Consider the following 16638-nt stretch of genomic DNA (forward strand, 5'->3'; position numbering starts at 1 on the left):
TGTGTCTGCAGTGTTTTTGGTACATTCTCATGTCCCACTGTCTGTGTCTGCAGTGTTTTTGGTACATTCTCATTCTCATGTCCCACTGTCTGTGTCTGCAGTGTTTTTGGTACATTCTCATATCCCGCTGTCTGTGTCTGCAGTGTTTTTGGTACATTCTCATGTCCCGCTGTCTGTGTCTGCAGTGTTTTTGGTACATTCTCATGTCCCGCTGTCTGTGTCTGCAGTGTTTTTGGTACATTCTCATGTCCCGCTGTCTGTGTCTGCAGTGTTTTTGGTACATTCTCATGTCCCGCTGTCTGTGTCTGCAGTGTTTTTGGTACATTCTCATGTCCCACTGTCTGTGTCTGCAGTGTTTTTGGTACATTCTCATGTCCCACTGTCTGTCTGCAGTGTTTTTGGTACATTCTCATGTCCCACTGTCTGTGTCTGCAGTGTTTTTGGTACATTCTCATGTCCCACTGTCTGTGTCTGCAGTGTTTTTGGTACATTCTCATTCTCATGTCCCACTGTCTGTGTCTGCAGTGTTTTTGGTACATTCTCATGTCCCACTGTCTGTGTCTGCAGTGTTTTTGGTACATTCTCATGTCCCACTGTCTGTGTCTGCAGTGTTTTTGGTACATTCTCATTCTCATGTCCCACTGTCTGTGTCTGCAGTGTTTTTGGTACATTCTCATGTCCCACTGTCTGTGTCTGCAGTGTTTTTGGTACATTCTCATGTCCCACTGTCTGTGTCTGCAGTGTTTTTGGTACATTCTCATGTCCCGCTGTCTGTGTCTGCAGTGTTTTTGGTACAGTCTCATGTCCCACTGTCTGTGTCTGCAGTGTTTTTGGTACATTCTCATGTCCCGCTGTCTGTGTCTGCAGTGTTTTTGGTACATTCTCATGTCCCGCTGTCTGTGTCTGCAGTGTTTTTGGTACATTCTCATGTCCCGCTGTCTGTGTCTGCAGTGTTTTTGGTACATTCTCATTCTCATGTCCCGCTGTCTGTGTCTGCAGTGTTTTTGGTACATCCTCATATCCCGCTGTCTGTGTCTGCAGTGTTTTTGGTACATTCTCATTCTCATGTCCCGCTGTCTGTGTCTGCAGTGTTTTTGGTACATTCTCATGTCCCACTGTCTGTGTCTGCAGTGTTTTGGTACATTCTCATGTCCCACTGTCTGTGTCTGCAGTGTTTTTGGTACATTCTCATGTCCCACTGTCTGTGTCTGCAGTGTTTTTGGTACATTCTCATGTCCCACCATCTGTGTCTACAGTGTTTTTGGTACATTCTCATGTCCCACCATCTGTGTCTACAGTCTTTTTGGTACATTCTCATGTCCCACTGTCTGTGTCTGCAGTGTTTTTGGTACATTCTCATTCTCATGTCCCACCGTCTGTGTCTGCAGTGTTTTTGGTACATTCTCATGTCCCACTGTCTGTGTCTGCAGTGTTTTTGGTACATTCTCATGTCCCGCTGTCTGTGTCTGCAGTGTTTTTGGTACATTCTCATGTCCCGCTGTCTGTGTCTGCAGTGTTTTTGGTACATTCTCATTCTCATGTCCCGCTGTCTGTGTCTGCAGTGTTTTTGGTACTTTCTCATGTCCCGCTGTCTGTGTCTACAGTGTTTTTGGTACATTCTCATGTCCCACTGTCTGTGTCTGCAGTGTTTTTGGTACATTCTCATGTCCCACCATCTGTGTCTACAGTGTTTTTGGTACATTCTCATGTCCCGCTGACTGTGTCTGCAGTGTTTTTGGTACATTCTCATGTCCCGCTGTCTGTGTCTGCAGTGTTTTTGGTACATTCTCATGTCCCGCTGTCTGTGTCTACAGTGTTTTTGGTACATTCTCATGTCCCACCATCTGTGTCTACAGTCTTTTTGGTACATTCTCATGTCCCACTGTCTGTGTCTGCAGTGTTTTTGGTACATTCTCATTCTCATGTCCCACCGTCTGTGTCTGCAGTGTTTTTGGTACATTCTCATGTCCCACCGTCTGTGTCTGCAGTGTTTTTGGTACATTCTCATGTCCCACTGTCTGTGTCTGCAGTGTTTTTGGTACATTCTCATGTCCCGCTGTCTGTGTCTGCAGTGTTTTTGGTACATTCTCATTCTCATGTCCCGCTGTCTGTGTCTGCAGTGTTTTTGGTACTTTCTCATGTCCCGCTGTCTGTGTCTACAGTGTTTTTGGTACATTCTCATGTCCCACTGTCTGTGTCTGCAGTGTTTTTGGTACATTCTCATGTCCCACCATCTGTGTCTACAGTGTTTTTGGTACATTCTCATGTCCCGCTGACTGTGTCTGCAGTGTTTTTGGTACATTCTCATGTCCCGCTGTCTGTGTCTGCAGTTTTTTTGGTACGTTCTCATTCTCATGTCCCACTGTCTGTGTCTGCAGTGTTTTTGGTACATTCTCATTCTCATGTCCCACCGTCTGTGTCTGCAGTGTTTTTGGTACATTCTCATGTCCCGCTGTCTGTGTCTGCAGTGTTTTTGGTACATTCTCATTCTCATGTCCAGCTGTCTGTGTCTGCAGTGTTTTTGGTACATTCTCATGTCCCACCGTCTGTGTCTGCAGTGTTTTTGGTACATTCTCATGTCCCACCATCTGTGTCTGCAGTGTTTTTGGTACATTCTCATGTCCCACTGTCTGCAGTGTTTTTGGTACATTCTCATGTCCCACCGTCTGTGTCTGCAGTGTTTTTGGTACATTCTCATGTCCCGCTGTCTGTGTCTGCAGTGTTTTTGGTACATTCTCATGTCCCGCTGTCTGTGTCTGCAGTGTTTTTGGTACATTCTCATGTCCCACTGTCTGTGTCTGCAGTGTTTTTGGTACATTCTCATTCTCATGTCCCACTGTCTGTGTCTGCAGTGTTTTTGGTACATTCTCATGTCCCGCTGTCTGTGTCTGCAGTGTTTTTGGTACATTCTCATGTCCCGCTGTCTGTGTCTGCAGTGTTTTTGGTACATTCTCATGTCCCACTGTCTGTGTCTGCAGTGTTTTTGGTACATTCTCATATCCCGCTGTCTGTGTCTGCAGTGTTTTTGGTACATTCTCATTCTCATGTCCCGCTGTCTGTGTCTGCAGTGTTTTTGGTACATTCTCATGTCCCACTGTCTGTGTCTGCAGTGTTTTTGGTACATTCTCATGTCCCGCTGTCTGTGTCTGCAGTGTTTTTGGTACATTCTCATGTCCCGCTGTCTGTGTCTGCAGTGTTTTTGGTACATTCTCATGTCCCACTGTCTGTGTCTGCAGTGTTTTTGGTACATTCTCATGTCCCACCATCTGTGTCTACAGTGTTTTTGGTACATTCTCATGTCCCACCATCTGTGTCTACAGTCTTTTTGGTACATTCTCATGTCCCACTGTCTGTGTCTGCAGTGTTTTTGGTACATTCTCATTCTCATGTCCCACCGTCTGTGTCTGCAGTGTTTTTGGTACATTCTCATGTCCCACTGTCTGTGTCTGCAGTGTTTTTGGTACATTCTCATGTCCCGCTGTCTGTGTCTGCAGTGTTTTTGGTACATTCTCATGTCCCGCTGTCTGTGTCTGCAGTGTTTTTGGTACATTCTCATTCTCATGTCCCGCTGTCTGTGTCTGCAGTGTTTTTGGTACTTTCTCATGTCCCGCTGTCTGTGTCTACAGTGTTTTTGGTACATTCTCATGTCCCACTGTCTGTGTCTGCAGTGTTTTTGGTACATTCTCATGTCCCACCATCTGTGTCTACAGTGTTTTTGGTACATTCTCATGTCCCGCTGACTGTGTCTGCAGTGTTTTTGGTACATTCTCATGTCCCGCTGTCTGTGTCTGCAGTGTTTTTGGTACATTCTCATGTCCCGCTGTCTGTGTCTACAGTGTTTTTGGTACATTCTCATGTCCCACCATCTGTGTCTACAGTCTTTTTGGTACATTCTCATGTCCCACTGTCTGTGTCTGCAGTGTTTTTGGTACATTCTCATTCTCATGTCCCACCGTCTGTGTCTGCAGTGTTTTTGGTACATTCTCATGTCCCACCGTCTGTGTCTGCAGTGTTTTTGGTACATTCTCATGTCCCACTGTCTGTGTCTGCAGTGTTTTTGGTACATTCTCATGTCCCGCTGTCTGTGTCTGCAGTGTTTTTGGTACATTCTCATTCTCATGTCCCGCTGTCTGTGTCTGCAGTGTTTTTGGTACTTTCTCATGTCCCGCTGTCTGTGTCTACAGTGTTTTTGGTACATTCTCATGTCCCACTGTCTGTGTCTGCAGTGTTTTTGGTACATTCTCATGTCCCACCATCTGTGTCTACAGTGTTTTTGGTACATTCTCATGTCCCGCTGACTGTGTCTGCAGTGTTTTTGGTACATTCTCATGTCCCGCTGTCTGTGTCTGCAGTTTTTTTGGTACGTTCTCATTCTCATGTCCCACTGTCTGTGTCTGCAGTGTTTTTGGTACATTCTCATTCTCATGTCCCACCGTCTGTGTCTGCAGTGTTTTTGGTACATTCTCATGTCCCGCTGTCTGTGTCTGCAGTGTTTTTGGTACATTCTCATTCTCATGTCCCGCTGTCTGTGTCTGCAGTGTTTTTGGTACATTCTCATGTCCCACCGTCTGTGTCTGCAGTGTTTTTGGTACATTCTCATGTCCCACCATCTGTGTCTGCAGTGTTTTTGGTACATTCTCATGTCCCACTGTCTGCAGTGTTTTTGGTACATTCTCATGTCCCACCGTCTGTGTCTGCAGTGTTTTTGGTACATTCTCATGTCCCGCTGTCTGTGTCTGCAGTGTTTTTGGTACATTCTCATGTCCCGCTGTCTGTGTCTGCAGTGTTTTTGGTACATTCTCATGTCCCACTGTCTGTGTCTGCAGTGTTTTTGGTACATTCTCATTCTCATGTCCCACTGTCTGTGTCTGCAGTGTTTTTGGTACATTCTCATGTCCCGCTGTCTGTGTCTGCAGTGTTTTTGGTACATTCTCATGTCCCGCTGTCTGTGTCTGCAGTGTTTTTGGTACATTCTCATGTCCCACTGTCTGTGTCTGCAGTGTTTTTGGTACATTCTCATATCCCGCTGTCTGTGTCTGCAGTGTTTTTGGTACATTCTCATTCTCATGTCCCGCTGTCTGTGTCTGCAGTGTTTTTGGTACATTCTCATGTCCCACTGTCTGTGTCTGCAGTGTTTTTGGTACATTCTCATGTCCCGCTGTCTGTGTCTGCAGTGTTTTTGGTACATTCTCATGTCCCGCTGTCTGTGTCTGCAGTGTTTTTGGTACATTCTCATGTCCCGCTGTCTGTGTCTGCAGTGTTTTTGGTACATTCTCATGTCCCGCTGTCTGTGTCTACAGTGTTTTTGGTACATTCTCATGTCCCACTGTCTGTGTCTGCAGTGTTTTTGGTACATTCTCATGTCCCGCTGTCTGTGTCTGCAGTGTTTTTGGTACATTCTCATGTCCCACTGTCTGTGTCTGCAGTGTTTTTGGTACATTCTCATTCTCATGTCCCACTGTCTGTGTCTGCAGTGTTTTTGGTACATTCTCATGTCCCGCTGTCTGTGTCTGCAGTGTTTTTGGTACATTCTCATGTCCCACTGTCTGTGTCTGCAGTGTTTTTGGTACATTCTCATATCCCGCTGTCTGTGTCTGCAGTGTTTTTGGTACATTCTCATGTCCCACTGTCTGTGTCTGCAGTGTTTTTGGTACATGCTCATGTCCCACTGTCTGTGTCTGCAGTGTTTTTGGTACATTCTCATGTCCCGCTGTCTGTGTCTGCAGTGTTTTTGGTACATTCTCATGTCCCACTGTCCGTGTCTGCAGTGTTTTTGGTACATTCTCATGTCCCGCTGTCTGTGTCTGCAGTGTTTTTGGTACATTCTCATGTCCCGCTGTCTGTGTCTGCAGTGTTTTTGGTACATTCTCATGTCCCGCTGTCTGTGTCTGCAGTGTTTTTGGTACATTCTCATGTCCCACTGTCTGTGTCTGCAGTGTTTTTGGTACATTCTCATTCTCATGTCCCACTGTCTGTGTCTGCAGTGTTTTTGGTACATTCTCATATCCCGCTGTCTGTGTCTGCAGTGTTTTTGGTACATTCTCATGTCCCGCTGTCTGTGTCTGCAGTGTTTTTGGTACATTCTCATGTCCCGCTGTCTGTGTCTGCAGTGTTTTTGGTACATTCTCATGTCCCGCTGTCTGTGTCTGCAGTGTTTTTGGTACATTCTCATGTCCCGCTGTCTGTGTCTGCAGTGTTTTTGGTACATTCTCATGTCCCACTGTCTGTGTCTGCAGTGTTTTTGGTACATTCTCATGTCCCACTGTCTGTGTCTGCAGTGTTTTTGGTACATTCTCATGTCCCACTGTCTGTGTCTGCAGTGTTTTTGGTACATTCTCATGTCCCACTGTCTGTGTCTGCAGTGTTTTTGGTACATTCTCATTCTCATGTCCCACTGTCTGTGTCTGCAGTGTTTTTGGTACATTCTCATGTCCCACTGTCTGTGTCTGCAGTGTTTTTGGTACATTCTCATGTCCCACTGTCTGTGTCTGCAGTGTTTTTGGTACATTCTCATTCTCATGTCCCACTGTCTGTGTCTGCAGTGTTTTTGGTACATTCTCATGTCCCACTGTCTGTGTCTGCAGTGTTTTTGGTACATTCTCATGTCCCACTGTCTGTGTCTGCAGTGTTTTTGGTACATTCTCATGTCCCGCTGTCTGTGTCTGCAGTGTTTTTGGTACAGTCTCATGTCCCACTGTCTGTGTCTGCAGTGTTTTTGGTACATTCTCATGTCCCGCTGTCTGTGTCTGCAGTGTTTTTGGTACATTCTCATGTCCCGCTGTCTGTGTCTGCAGTGTTTTTGGTACATTCTCATGTCCCGCTGTCTGTGTCTGCAGTGTTTTTGGTACATTCTCATTCTCATGTCCCGCTGTCTGTGTCTGCAGTGTTTTTGGTACATTCTCATATCCCGCTGTCTGTGTCTGCAGTGTTTTTGGTACATTCTCATTCTCATGTCCCGCTGTCTGTGTCTGCAGTGTTTTTGGTACATTCTCATGTCCCACTGTCTGTGTCTGCAGTGTTTTGGTACATTCTCATGTCCCACTGTCTGTGTCTGCAGTGTTTTTGGTACATTCTCATGTCCCACTGTCTGTGTCTGCAGTGTTTTTGGTACATTCTCATGTCCCACCATCTGTGTCTACAGTGTTTTTGGTACATTCTCATGTCCCACCATCTGTGTCTACAGTCTTTTTGGTACATTCTCATGTCCCACTGTCTGTGTCTGCAGTGTTTTTGGTACATTCTCATTCTCATGTCCCACCGTCTGTGTCTGCAGTGTTTTTGGTACATTCTCATGTCCCGCTGTCTGTGTCTGCAGTGTTTTTGGTACATTCTCATGTCCCGCTGTCTGTGTCTGCAGTGTTTTTGGTACATTCTCATTCTCATGTCCCGCTGTCTGTGTCTGCAGTGTTTTTGGTACATTCTCATGTCCCACTGTCTGTGTCTGCAGTGTTTTTGGTACATTCTCATGTCCCGCTGTCTGTGTCTGCAGTGTTTTTGGTACATTCTCATGTCCCGCTGTCTGTGTCTGCAGTGTTTTTGGTACATTCTCATGTCCCGCTGTCTGTGTCTGCAGTGTTTTTGGTACATTCTCATGTCCCGCTGTCTGTGTCTACAGTGTTTTTGGTACATTCTCATGTCCCACTGTCTGTGTCTGCAGTGTTTTTGGTACATTCTCATGTCCCGCTGTCTGTGTCTGCAGTGTTTTTGGTACATTCTCATGTCCCACTGTCTGTGTCTGCAGTGTTTTTGGTACATTCTCATTCTCATGTCCCACTGTCTGTGTCTGCAGTGTTTTTGGTACATTCTCATGTCCCGCTGTCTGTGTCTGCAGTGTTTTTGGTACATTCTCATGTCCCACTGTCTGTGTCTGCAGTGTTTTTGGTACATTCTCATATCCCGCTGTCTGTGTCTGCAGTGTTTTTGGTACATTCTCATGTCCCACCATCTGTGTCTACAGTGTTTTTGGTACATTCTCATGTCCCACCATCTGTGTCTACAGTCTTTTTGGTACATTCTCATGTCCCACTGTCTGTGTCTGCAGTGTTTTTGGTACATTCTCATTCTCATGTCCCACCGTCTGTGTCTGCAGTGTTTTTGGTACATTCTCATGTCCCGCTGTCTGTGTCTGCAGTGTTTTTGGTACATTCTCATGTCCCGCTGTCTGTGTCTGCAGTGTTTTTGGTACATTCTCATTCTCATGTCCCGCTGTCTGTGTCTGCAGTGTTTTTGGTACATTCTCATGTCCCACTGTCTGTGTCTGCAGTGTTTTTGGTACATTCTCATGTCCCGCTGTCTGTGTCTGCAGTGTTTTTGGTACATTCTCATGTCCCGCTGTCTGTGTCTGCAGTGTTTTTGGTACATTCTCATGTCCCGCTGTCTGTGTCTGCAGTGTTTTTGGTACATTCTCATGTCCCGCTGTCTGTGTCTACAGTGTTTTTGGTACATTCTCATGTCCCACTGTCTGTGTCTGCAGTGTTTTTGGTACATTCTCATGTCCCGCTGTCTGTGTCTGCAGTGTTTTTGGTACATTCTCATGTCCCACTGTCTGTGTCTGCAGTGTTTTTGGTACATTCTCATTCTCATGTCCCACTGTCTGTGTCTGCAGTGTTTTTGGTACATTCTCATGTCCCGCTGTCTGTGTCTGCAGTGTTTTTGGTACATTCTCATGTCCCACTGTCTGTGTCTGCAGTGTTTTTGGTACATTCTCATATCCCGCTGTCTGTGTCTGCAGTGTTTTTGGTACATTCTCATGTCCCACTGTCTGTGTCTGCAGTGTTTTTGGTACATTCTCATGTCCCACTGTCTGTGTCTGCAGTGTTTTTGGTACATTCTCATGTCCCGCTGTCTGTGTCTGCAGTGTTTTTGGTACATTCTCATGTCCCACTGTCCGTGTCTGCAGTGTTTTTGGTACATTCTCATGTCCCGCTGTCTGTGTCTGCAGTGTTTTTGGTACATTCTCATGTCCCGCTGTCTGTGTCTGCAGTGTTTTTGGTACATTCTCATGTCCCACTGTCTGTGTCTGCAGTGTTTTTGGTACATTCTCATTCTCATGTCCCACTGTCTGTGTCTGCAGTGTTTTTGGTACATTCTCATATCCCGCTGTCTGTGTCTGCAGTGTTTTTGGTACATTCTCATGTCCCGCTGTCTGTGTCTGCAGTGTTTTTGGTACATTCTCATGTCCCGCTGTCTGTGTCTGCAGTGTTTTTGGTACATTCTCATGTCCCGCTGTCTGTGTCTGCAGTGTTTTTGGTACATTCTCATGTCCCGCTGTCTGTGTCTGCAGTGTTTTTGGTACATTCTCATGTCCCACTGTCTGTGTCTGCAGTGTTTTTGGTACATTCTCATGTCCCACTGTCTGTCTGCAGTGTTTTTGGTACATTCTCATGTCCCACTGTCTGTGTCTGCAGTGTTTTTGGTACATTCTCATGTCCCACTGTCTGTGTCTGCAGTGTTTTTGGTACATTCTCATTCTCATGTCCCACTGTCTGTGTCTGCAGTGTTTTTGGTACATTCTCATGTCCCACTGTCTGTGTCTGCAGTGTTTTTGGTACATTATCATGTCCCACTGTCTGTGTCTGCAGTGTTTTTGGTACATTCTCATTCTCATGTCCCACTGTCTGTGTCTGCAGTGTTTTTGGTACATTCTCATGTCCCACTGTCTGTGTCTGCAGTGTTTTTGGTACATTCTCATGTCCCACTGTCTGTGTCTGCAGTGTTTTTGGTACATTCTCATGTCCCGCTGTCTGTGTCTGCAGTGTTTTTGGTACAGTCTCATGTCCCACTGTCTGTGTCTGCAGTGTTTTTGGTACATTCTCATGTCCCGCTGTCTGTGTCTGCAGTGTTTTTGGTACATTCTCATGTCCCGCTGTCTGTGTCTGCAGTGTTTTTGGTACATTCTCATGTCCCGCTGTCTGTGTCTGCAGTGTTTTTGGTACATTCTCATTCTCATGTCCCGCTGTCTGTGTCTGCAGTGTTTTTGGTACATTCTCATATCCCGCTGTCTGTGTCTGCAGTGTTTTTGGTACATTCTCATTCTCATGTCCCGCTGTCTGTGTCTGCAGTGTTTTTGGTACATTCTCATGTCCCACTGTCTGTGTCTGCAGTGTTTTGGTACATTCTCATGTCCCACTGTCTGTGTCTGCAGTGTTTTTGGTACATTCTCATGTCCCACTGTCTGTGTCTGCAGTGTTTTTGGTACATTCTCATGTCCCACCATCTGTGTCTACAGTGTTTTTGGTACATTCTCATGTCCCACCATCTGTGTCTACAGTCTTTTTGGTACATTCTCATGTCCCACTGTCTGTGTCTGCAGTGTTTTTGGTACATTCTCATTCTCATGTCCCACCGTCTGTGTCTGCAGTGTTTTTGGTACATTCTCATGTCCCACTGTCTGTGTCTGCAGTGTTTTTGGTACATTCTCATGTCCCGCTGTCTGTGTCTGCAGTGTTTTTGGTACATTCTCATGTCCCGCTGTCTGTGTCTGCAGTGTTTTTGGTACATTCTCATTCTCATGTCCCGCTGTCTGTGTCTGCAGTGTTTTTGGTACTTTCTCATGTCCCGCTGTCTGTGTCTACAGTGTTTTTGGTACATTCTCATGTCCCACTGTCTGTGTCTGCAGTGTTTTTGGTACATTCTCATGTCCCACCATCTGTGTCTACAGTGTTTTTGGTACATTCTCATGTCCCGCTGACTGTGTCTGCAGTGTTTTTGGTACATTCTCATGTCCCGCTGTCTGTGTCTGCAGTGTTTTTGGTACATTCTCATGTCCCGCTGTCTGTGTCTACAGTGTTTTTGGTACATTCTCATGTCCCACCATCTGTGTCTACAGTCTTTTTGGTACATTCTCATGTCCCACTGTCTGTGTCTGCAGTGTTTTTGGTACATTCTCATTCTCATGTCCCACCGTCTGTGTCTGCAGTGTTTTTGGTACATTCTCATGTCCCACCGTCTGTGTCTGCAGTGTTTTTGGTACATTCTCATGTCCCACTGTCTGTGTCTGCAGTGTTTTTGGTACATTCTCATGTCCCGCTGTCTGTGTCTGCAGTGTTTTTGGTACATTCTCATTCTCATGTCCCGCTGTCTGTGTCTGCAGTGTTTTTGGTACTTTCTCATGTCCCGCTGTCTGTGTCTACAGTGTTTTTGGTACATTCTCATGTCCCACTGTCTGTGTCTGCAGTGTTTTTGGTACATTCTCATGTCCCACCATCTGTGTCTACAGTGTTTTTGGTACATTCTCATGTCCCGCTGACTGTGTCTGCAGTGTTTTTGGTACATTCTCATGTCCCGCTGTCTGTGTCTGCAGTTTTTTTGGTACGTTCTCATTCTCATGTCCCACTGTCTGTGTCTGCAGTGTTTTTGGTACATTCTCATTCTCATGTCCCACCGTCTGTGTCTGCAGTGTTTTTGGTACATTCTCATGTCCCGCTGTCTGTGTCTGCAGTGTTTTTGGTACATTCTCATTCTCATGTCCCGCTGTCTGTGTCTGCAGTGTTTTTGGTACATTCTCATGTCCCACCGTCTGTGTCTGCAGTGTTTTTGGTACATTCTCATGTCCCACCATCTGTGTCTGCAGTGTTTTTGGTACATTCTCATGTCCCACTGTCTGCAGTGTTTTTGGTACATTCTCATGTCCCACCGTCTGTGTCTGCAGTGTTTTTGGTACATTCTCATGTCCCGCTGTCTGTGTCTGCAGTGTTTTTGGTACATTCTCATGTCCCGCTGTCTGTGTCTGCAGTGTTTTTGGTACATTCTCATGTCCCACTGTCTGTGTCTGCAGTGTTTTTGGTACATTCTCATTCTCATGTCCCACTGTCTGTGTCTGCAGTGTTTTTGGTACATTCTCATGTCCCGCTGTCTGTGTCTGCAGTGTTTTTGGTACATTCTCATGTCCCGCTGTCTGTGTCTGCAGTGTTTTTGGTACATTCTCATGTCCCACTGTCTGTGTCTGCAGTGTTTTTGGTACATTCTCATATCCCGCTGTCTGTGTCTGCAGTGTTTTTGGTACATTCTCATTCTCATGTCCCGCTGTCTGTGTCTGCAGTGTTTTTGGTACATTCTCATGTCCCACTGTCTGTGTCTGCAGTGTTTTTGGTACATTCTCATGTCCCGCTGTCTGTGTCTGCAGTGTTTTTGGTACATTCTCATGTCCCGCTGTCTGTGTCTGCAGTGTTTTTGGTACATTCTCATTCTCATGTCCCGCTGTCTGTGTCTGCAGTGTTTTTGGTACATTCTCATGTCCCACCGTCTGTGTCTGCAGTGTTTTTGGTACATTCTCATGTCCCACCATCTGTGTCTGCAGTGTTTTTGGTACATTCTCATGTCCCACTGTCTGCAGTGTTTTTGGTACATTCTCATGTCCCACCGTCTGTGTCTGCAGTGTTTTTGGTACATTCTCATGTCCCGCTGTCTGTGTCTGCAGTGTTTTTGGTACATTCTCATGTCCCGCTGTCTGTGTCTGCAGTGTTTTTGGTACATTCTCATGTCCCACTGTCTGTGTCTGCAGTGTTTTTGGTACATTCTCATTCTCATGTCCCACTGTCTGTGTCTGCAGTGTTTTTGGTACATTCTCATGTCCCGCTGTCTGTGTCTGCAGTGTTTTTGGTACATTCTCATGTCCCGCTGTCTGTGTCTGCAGTGTTTTTGGTACATTCTCATGTCCCACTGTCTGTGTCTGCAGTGTTTTTGGTACATTCTCATATCCCGCTGTCTGTGTCTGCAGTGTTTTTGGTACATTCTCATTCTCATGTCCCGCTGTCTGTGTCTGCAGTGTTTTTGGTACATTCTCATGTCCCACTGTCTGTGTCTGCAGTGTTTTTGGTACATTCTCATGTCCCGCTGTCTGTGTCTGCAGTGTTTTTGGTACATTCTCATGTCCCGCTGTCTGTGTCTGCAGTGTTTTTGGTACATTCTCATGTCCCGCTGTCTTTGTCTGCAGTGTTTTTGGTACATTCTCATGTCCCGCTGTCTGTGTCTACAGTGTTTTTGGTACATTCTCATGTCCCACTGTCTGTGTCTGCAGTGTTTTTGGTACATTCTCATGTCCCGCTGTCTGTGTCTGCAGTGTTTTTGGTACATTCTCATGTCCCACTGTCTGTGTCTGCAGTGTTTTTGGTACATTCTCATTCTCATGTCCCACTGTCTGTGTCTGCAGTGTTTTTGGTACATTCTCATGTCCCGCTGTCTGTGTCTGCAGTGTTTTTGGTACATTCTCATGTCCCACTGTCTGTGTCTGCAGTGTTTTTGGTACATTCTCATATCCCGCTGTCTGTGTCTGCAGTGTTTTTGGTACATTCTCATGTCCCACTGTCTGTGTCTGCAGTGTTTTTGGTACATTCTCATGTCCCACTGTCTGTGTCTGCAGTGTTTTTGGTACATTCTCATGTCCCGCTGTCTGTGTCTGCAGTGTTTTTGGTACATTCTCATGTCCCACTGTCCGTGTCTGCAGTGTTTTTGGTACATTCTCATGTCCCGCTGTCTGTGTCTGCAGTGTTTTTGGTACATTCTCATGTCCCGCTGTCTGTGTCTGCAGTGTTTTTGGTACATTCTCATGTCCCGCTGTCTGTGTCTGCAGTGTTTTTGGTACATTCTCATGTCCCACTGTCTGTGTCTGCAGTGTTTTTGGTACATTCTCATTCTCATGTCCCACTGTCTGTGTCTGCAGTGTTTTTGGTACATTCTCATATCCCGCTGTCTGTGTCTGCAGTGTTTTTGGTACATTCTCATGTCCCGCTGTCTGTGTCTGCAGTGTTTTTGGTACATTCTCATGTCCCGCTGTCTGTGTCTGCAGTGTTTTTGGTACATTCTCATGTCCCGCTGTCTGTGTCTGCAGTGTTTTTGGTACATTCTCATGTCCCGCTGTCTGTGTCTGCAGTGTTTTTGGTACATTCTCATGTCCCACTGTCTGTGTCTGCAGTGTTTTTGGTAAATTCTCATGTCCCACTGTCTGTGTCTGCAGTGTTTTTGGTACATTCTCATGTCCCACTGTCTGTGTCTGCAGTGTTTTTGGTACATTCTCATGTCCCACTGTCTGTGTCTGCAGTGTTTTTGGTACATTCTCATTCTCATGTCCCACTGTCTGTGTCTGCAGTGTTTTTGGTACATTCTCATGTCCCACTGTCTGTGTCTGCAGTGTTTTTGGTACATTCTCATGTCCCACTGTCTGTGTCTGCAGTGTTTTTGGTACATTCTCATTCTCATGTCCCACTGTCTGTGTCTGCAGTGTTTTTGGTACATTCTCATGTCCCACTGTCTGTGTCTGCAGTGTTTTTGGTACATTCTCATGTCCCACTGTCTGTGTCTGCAGTGTTTTTGGTACATTCTCATGTCCCGCTGTCTGTGTCTGCAGTGTTTTTGGTACAGTCTCATGTCCCACTGTCTGTGTCTGCAGTGTTTTTGGTACATTCTCATGTCCCGCTGTCTGTGTCTGCAGTGTTTTTGGTACATTCTCATGTCCCGCTGTCTGTGTCTGCAGTGTTTTTGGTACATTCTCATGTCCCGCTGTCTGTGTCTGCAGTGTTTTTGGTACATTCTCATTCTCATGTCCCGCTGTCTGTGTCTGCAGTGTTTTTGGTACATTCTCATATCCCGCTGTCTGTGTCTGCAGTGTTTTTGGTACATTCTCATTCTCATGTCCCGCTGTCTGTGTCTGCAGTGTTTTTGGTACATTCTCATGTCCCACTGTCTGTGTCTGCAGTGTTTTGGTACATTCTCATGTCCCACTGTCTGTGTCTGCAGTGTTTTTGGTACATTCTCATGTCCCACTGTCTGTGTCTGCAGTGTTTTTGGTACATTCTCATGTCCCACCATCTGTGTCTACAGTGTTTTTGGTACATTCTCATGTCCCACCATCTGTGTCTACAGTCTTTTTGGTACATTCTCATGTCCCACTGTCTGTGTCTGCAGTGTTTTTGGTACATTCTCATTCTCATGTCCCACCGTCTGTGTCTGCAGTGTTTTTGGTACATTCTCATGTCCCGCTGTCTGTGTCTGCAGTGTTTTTGGTACATTCTCATGTCCCGCTGTCTGTGTCTGCAGTGTTTTTGGTACATTCTCATTCTCATGTCCCGCTGTCTGTGTCTGCAGTGTTTTTGGTACTTTCTCATGTCCCGCTGTCTGTGTCTACAGTGTTTTTGGTACATTCTCATGTCCCACTGTCTGTGTCTGCAGTGTTTTTGGTACATTCTCATGTCCCACCATCTGTGTCTACAGTGTTTTTGGTACATTCTCATGTCCCACCGTCTGTGTCTGCAGTGTTTTTGGTACATTCTCATGTCCCGCTGTCTGTGTCTGCAGTGTTTTTGGTACATTCTCATGTCCCGCTGTCTGTGTCTGCAGTGTTTTTGGTACATTCTCATGTCCCACTGTCTGTGTCTGCAGTGTTTTTGGTACATTCTCATATCCCGCTGTCTGTGTCTGCAGTGTTTTTGGTACATTCTCATTCTCATGTCCCGCTGTCTGTGTCTGCAGTGTTTTTGGTACATTCTCATGTCCCACTGTCTGTGTCTGCAGTGTTTTTGGTACATTCTCATGTCCCGCTGTCTGTGTCTGCAGTGTTTTTGGTACATTCTCATGTCCCGCTGTCTGTGTCTGCAGTGTTTTTGGTACATTCTCATGTCCCGATGTCTGTGTCTGCAGTGTTTTTGGTACATTCTCATGTCCCGCTGTCTGTGTCTACAGTGTTTTTGGTACATTCTCATGTCCCACTGTCTGTGTCTGCAGTGTTTTTGGTACATTCTCATGTCCCGCTGTCTGTGTCTGCAGTGTTTTTGGTACATTCTCATGTCCCACTGTCTGTGTCTGCAGTGTTTTTGGTACATTCTCATTCTCATGTCCCACTGTCTGTGTCTGCAGTGTTTTTGGTACATTCTCATGTCCCGCTGTCTGTGTCTGCAGTGTTTTTGGTACATTCTCATGTCCCACTGTCTGTGTCTGCAGTGTTTTTGGTACATTCTCATATCCCGCTGTCTGTGTCTGCAGTGTTTTTGGTACATTCTCATGTCCCACTGTCTGTGTCTGCAGTGTTTTTGGTACATTCTCATGTCCCACTGTCTGTGTCTGCAGTGTTTTTGGTACATTCTCATGTCCCGCTGTCTGTGTCTGCAGTGTTTTTGGTACATTCTCATGTCCCACTGTCCGTGTCTGCAGTGTTTTTGGTACATTCTCATGTCCCGCTGTCTGTGTCTGCAGTGTTTTTGGTACATTCTCATGTCCCGCTGTCTGTGTCTGCAGTGTTTTTGGTACATTCTCATGTCCCACTGTCTGTGTCTGCAGTGTTTTTGGTACATTCTCATTCTCATGTCCCACTGTCTGTGTCTGCAGTGTTTTTGGTACATTCTCATATCCCGCTGTCTGTGTCTGCAGTGTTTTTGGTACATTCTCATGTCCCGCTGTCTGTGTCTGCAGTGTTTTTGGTACATTATCATGTCCCGCTGTCTGTGTCTGCAGTGTTTTTGGTACATTCTCATGTCCCGCTGTCTGTGTCTGCAGTGTTTTTGGTACATTCTCATGTCCCGCTGTCTGTGTCTGCAGTGTTTTTGGTACATTCTCATGTCCCACTGTCTGTGTCTGCAGTGTTTTTGGTACATTCTCATGTCCCACTGTCTGTGTCTGCAGTGTTTTTGGTACATTCTCATGTCCCAC

This window comes from Oncorhynchus mykiss, unplaced genomic scaffold (genome assembly GCF_013265735.2).
Source record: "Oncorhynchus mykiss isolate Arlee unplaced genomic scaffold, USDA_OmykA_1.1 un_scaffold_87, whole genome shotgun sequence".
Lineage (NCBI taxonomy): Eukaryota > Metazoa > Chordata > Actinopteri > Salmoniformes > Salmonidae > Oncorhynchus > Oncorhynchus mykiss.